Source organism: Lactuca sativa, chromosome 4 (assembly GCF_002870075.4).
Source record: "Lactuca sativa cultivar Salinas chromosome 4, Lsat_Salinas_v11, whole genome shotgun sequence".
NCBI lineage: Eukaryota > Viridiplantae > Streptophyta > Magnoliopsida > Asterales > Asteraceae > Lactuca > Lactuca sativa.
In genome coordinates this window covers 333,772,417-333,778,305 of record NC_056626.2, presented here as the reverse complement: position 1 = coordinate 333,778,305, position 5,889 = coordinate 333,772,417, and the positions used below count along the sequence as shown (strand labels likewise).

Genomic DNA, 5,889 nt, shown 5'->3' with positions numbered 1-5,889 from the left:
ACCTGAGAATACAAGTTATTTTGAACGAGTTTATTAGCATTAAGCTGGTGAGTTCATAAGTATTTTAGTGTCGGTGTTTGTTATCAAAACATTTGAACATGGTTTTAAGTATGAGTTTGTAAAAGGTATGTAAATGTTTGTAAGTGTTTGTAAAAGTTTGAATCTCCTTGAGAAACCTATATTTTCTATTAAAGTAGCCTTCTACCAAGGCTTAACTGTTCCGTATGTTTGTTTGTTGTAAAAATGTGTAATTTCCCAAGTGTAACTATCATTAACAAAATATAGTTTGTACATTAATGTTTAAGTGAAATGATCACTGAATGTATATAAAGGGTAAATTAATGTAGCACTGTAGTGTTGTATTATAGGAACTACTGCTGTACTAACTACCTTAAACTGGATTTATATTAAGGTATCATGTGATTAATTGTACCATACTATCGACTGGGTAAACAACGACAAATGTAGATCGTAAAAAGAAATGACGTTTGGCACCCGCAGACCTGCAGGTCCGGCTGTAGCTAGCAGCAAGGTGTAGGATAGTCAATCCAATATAGATCTATACGCAAACTCACGCTCTCCCTCCAAGAGACTCTGGCTACAACTCGGGCCATGACAATTAAGGCATGCTCCGATACAGTGGATCACAATTCTGTCAATGTATATATGTATATGTAATGTATTGTTACTCGTTCTACTATAGTTGTATATGTTCTTCCTCTAGTATAGTTGTATATGTTCTCTTTCTAGTATAGTTGTATATGTTCTCTTTCTAGTATAGTTGTATATGTTCTCTTTCTAGTATAGTTGTATATGTTCTCGTAGTAATGTAATGTATATGTTCTCATAGTAATAAGTATTGACTCATGAATGAACTGACTCATTGATCTAGCAATAGTATAAGTATGATCCTGTGCTACCCCGATGGTAGTTTACTAATGATGTAACTAGTACGCATGAATATGGAAGCACTTTTATGTCTATATATGTACATATGATATATAATCACTATTGAAACGACCTTCGGACGACTACCCGATATCCCACCAGACCACATCCAAATCGAGGAAAAGGAAACAGGGAGGACGACCTTCTTAAGACTTTTAAACATTGCTTATATAACTATACATATACAGGCATGAAATTTATAATAAGTGTAACAAAGTTTAAGTAAAAGTATTTGATAAGTAAAAGAGTTTGTAAAGTAGTTTGAAGTAAAACAGTTTGATAAACAGTTTGAACGAAGTGGTTGACTTTTAGGGTTTGACCGAAAGGAAATTTCGGGTTGTCACAATGATCCATTGCATTAATAGTATAATTTTAATTACATGTGTGTACCGTTCCATCTTCACAAAACCTGGTTGTCGTACCTGTCTATTAGTGACCTGAGAATACAAGTTATTTTGAAAGCGAGTATCAGCCAAAAAGCTGGTGAATTCATAAGTATTAATGTGTCTTTGATTTGTAAAACTTGTAATGAAAGACTTGAAATTGTTTTGAAAGAATGTTTGTATAAGTATGAAAATGTTTGTAATTAGTTGAAAACGTGTGAAAAACCCTAGAAATCCCTATGATTCCTATTAGTATAAAGGAGATCTTCTACCAAGACCTAACTGTTTTGAAAGTACTCTTCTACCAAGACCTAACTGTTTTGAAAGTAGTCTTCTACCAAGACCCGACTGTTTTGAAAGTAGCCTTCTACCAAGACCCGACTGTACGGCTATTATTATTATTATCTAACCTACCTCATCGATTATGTGAATAAGACACATAGTAAAGGTATTAATAAAATATTGACTGGAGTTTTATATCCTTTTGTAATTGTCGTAAGTACTGTAGTATTTGTTATAAGTGACTACTTTTGTACTATTTTGCCTTAATTGAGGATTAAGGCATAATGTGATGGCTAGATCCTAGGCTAGACGCTCCCATGTCAAAGAGATTTTGGGACCCACACACGACCCCTGCATGATTACAAGCTGCAAACATCCACATTACTATGATCATGTATACCCAATATAACTATCACAATGCGTTAGTGATTCATTGGTATAGTTAGATCCTGAAATCGTTCCATGCTATAGCACCTAGTTATGTCTGTTCTATTATCGTATATGTAAACGTACTCATGTAAGCGTATCTATGTAAACGTACTCATGTAAGCGTACTCATGTAAGCGTATTCATGTAAGCGTATCTATGTAAACGTATATATGTAAACATAATCATGTAAGCGTATTCACGGAAGCGTATCTATGTAAACGTATATATGTAAGCGTAATCATGGAAGCGTATTCATTTAAGCGTATCTATGTAAACGTATATATGTAAGCGTACCTATGTAAACGTATATATGTAAGCGTAATCATGTAAGTGTATCTATGTATTAGTATAGACTGATGAATGAACTGGCTCTTGTGTGATTCCTTGTACTTGGAATGGTAAGTAGTATCTCGTAACTATACCTATAATAGTTACTAATAATGTACGTGTATAACTGAAAGTATGCCTTTGCTACCCAAAGGTACTGAACTGACTGAGGAAACTTTTACGTCTATATATGTATACATGGTATATAACTAATATTTAGACGACATTCGGACGACTAACCGATACCCTAAAGCCACATCCCAACGAGGAAAAGGAAATAAAGTGAACTAGCCTTCCTAAGTCCTTTAAACATTACTTATATAACTATACATATAGGGGCATGCATTTGACAATATAAAAGCATAAAAGAAGTTTTGTAAAACCTTTGAAAAGTTTAACACTAAGAAACGATGACTTGATGTCAGTTTGTAAAACGATTTGAAATTATTTTGTTTGATAAGACAGTTTAAGTATAAGGAAAACCTTTGTTTGAAAACACATTTGTAACAGAGTTTGAAAGGAAACTTACAGTACGTATGACAGTTTGCTAAAGAGTTTTAGACATGTAAAAACTTTTAAGAAAGTCATTTGAAGAAATTTTTTTGGTAAAACAGTTAACGTATATTAAATCCGTTTGCAGGCTAGTTATTAATCACATGTGATTGATATAATAACTAAACATGATTCAACTTGTATTCCCCCCATAAAGCATTTATAAACATTTAAAAATTTAATTAAGGGGTATGAACTCACCTACAGTGAGTGGTTTGTTTGGAAGTGTCGGACAAGGTGCTAGGTGTCAAGGGAGGACTTGAACACACACAATGGTCCTAGTTATCATATAATAAACATATATTTAATAAAATTAGTCAATTAATAACTAATTAATCTAGTTAAGACACCCTAGGTCATGAAAACACTTTGATTCAAGTGCTATAGGCACGAAAGGGTTGCACCTAAGGGTTGTATGACATGGCATTAGAGTTTATGGCCCATGAACCACCCCTTTATGGAGTTTACGGCCCATGACCATTTCCCCAAGATTTTAGGGCCGTAAACTCATGGTACTAAGTGCCAAATTGTGTTTTGAGGTCGTACAAGTCATGATTGGGCATCAAATGATCAAGTCCAAGCCTTAGGAAAGCATTAGGGGCATAATAAGACCACCTTGTGGAGTTTACGGCCAAATGACCATATTCTTATGTGTTAAAGGCTGTAAACTGTCTTAGGGACATGTTTTGATTGTTGTTTAAGGTCTTAAACACTTCTAGGAAGGTTCAAGGTGTGCATCCAAGGCTTAGGAAGGGACTAATGTCCATTTTACCACTTAAAAAGGGGTTTACGGCCCAAGAACATCCTTTTCCGTAAAATCCTTTGTTCTTGTGTTATTTGATGATTTTAAAGTGTTATCAAGTTCATATTAAGCACCCATGAAGCTAGGGAAAGTGTACTTACAAGATAAAAGCTTGATTTGGGGTTTAAGGTCCAAGAACACTAGTGTGTGTTCTTGGTGTTTTGAAGATCTAAGTAAAACACAAAATTGAATGGATAAAATGATGTATAAACACTAGGTGTTATGTTATAAGAACAAATCAAGTCGAGAAACACTTACATTTTCGGGAGATCGGGTGAAAGATGGGATGATAGTTGCGAGAGAATAGAGGGTGTTCTTGAGAATGGAAGTGAAAAGTGAGGAGTTTGGGGAGTAAACTGATGCCTAAGGCATGAGTTCATGGCCACTAGGGAGTTTACGGCCCAAACTATAAAAGTTTGGCCGTGAACTCCTTATTAAGGTGGTATGTGCGGTTTTGCAACTCCAAGACTCGAGACGGTACTTCCTTTCATTCGTACGTTTGAAGAATAAATACTAAAAACACTCAAACGGACTTTAAATTGGCTAAAAATTATTAGGAATGTAATTGAATTTTAATTTAAGTTCTTGACTTTAAAGTTTGAACAAATGAAAATTCCGGGTTGTCACATCATCCCCCCGTTAAAGGGAATTTCATCCCGAAATTAAAGTCTAAGCAAATAAAGTAGTTACAGATAACTAAGCGAATACATGAGGATATTTCAATTTCATTTGATCCTCGCGCTCCCATGTGAATTTCGGTCCTCGCTTGGCATTCCAATAAACCCTCACAATCAGGATGCGGCTTTGCTTCGTCTGCTTGACCTCACGGTCCATGATCTATACAGGTTCTTCCACGAAGGCGAGGATCTCGTTGATCTCGATCTCGTCGAGTGGGATTACGAGATTCTTGACGAAAATGTATGTTTTCAAGCTCGAGACGTGAAGGGTAAAATGTACGTTACTGAGTTTACGGTGTAGGTTGGGTTTGTGAGTTACAGGGCTGATTCGGGGAAGAATCCCGGAGGTCGTAACTATCTTGGATTTAGCTTACTATGCTTTCCGAAGCGTATCAAGCCTTTCCAGTGTGAGGCATCCAAAAGGATTTGGACTCTCACTTGGATTTCCCAGGGGGTCACCTATCTTAGTACTACTCTCGCCCAAGCACGCTTAACTATGGAGTTCTGATGGGATCCGGTGCATTAGTGTTGGTATGATCGCACCCGCTGAAGTCTGTCTTCTTGAAGAATAAGACTGGAGTTCTCAATGGTGAGGAGCTTGGTCTTCTCATTCTTTTGTTGAGTAGTCGTTAAGCTGTCCGGACGGTTCTCGTGTCTTCATTGGTGTGTGACTGTAGGGCGGTCGAGTTACAGGAGTCGTATTGGGTTCTAAGTTCGTTCGCATAACGATGCGAGCACTCGTAATCTTGGGCAGTCTCCGTCCTGAAGTTCATACATGGTTCATCAATCGCAGTCTCGTGTATACGAGTCGTATATAATTAAGATTGAAAAGGTAGTCGAATAAATGATTCTTCTTTAACCTCACATCCCAACGAGGAAAAGAAGTTAAAGTGGAATCATCAATTCTAAACCTATAGAACCTTGATTATATACCACTCCTATGTATACATTCTTCAGTGATAGATCCAATGTATGGGTCTTTGGATTGAACTTGACGTACTGTACGAGTGGTACTTTGGGGAGGTTTGCTGAGGTTTCTTCGGAAAGGATAAGAAACATGAGGTACTCTATGAATGAGCACTTCAGTGTTATGGAATGACAGCTTCGCTAGAAACACGATTTCGGAGAAAGAGATGTGCGCACGAAACTGGTATTGTGTGAATCGAATTGACTCTAGTGGTATAATAATATCAGACATACCTGAAAGTAAAGACACTATATTTGAACATAAGGCGTTACAAACAAAACACAACAGTGCAACTTTTAGCAGAGTTATTGTACTTTAGAGTAACTACAGGAATGCTGCTGCGAACAAGGTATACTACAAAAGGCAAGTATACGCAGCACGAGGGTCCCTTTAATGATGGGATATCGCAAAAGATAAGACTCGAGTTGTACTAATTTAAAACGGTTTATAAGTCTGTTACAACGAAATGCCTGAATTACATTAACATTGGTTCGGAGTAGTTTCTCCTGCGGCAGTGATCCT

At 36.6% G+C, this 5,889-nt stretch overlaps 1 pseudogene; it reads right to left on the bottom strand.

The window, feature by feature from the left end:
* Positions 1-4,827: 4,827 nt before the first annotated feature.
* LOC111917921 (5S ribosomal RNA) lies at positions 4,828-4,945 on the bottom strand (annotated as a pseudogene).
* Positions 4,946-5,889: the final 944 nt, after the last annotated feature.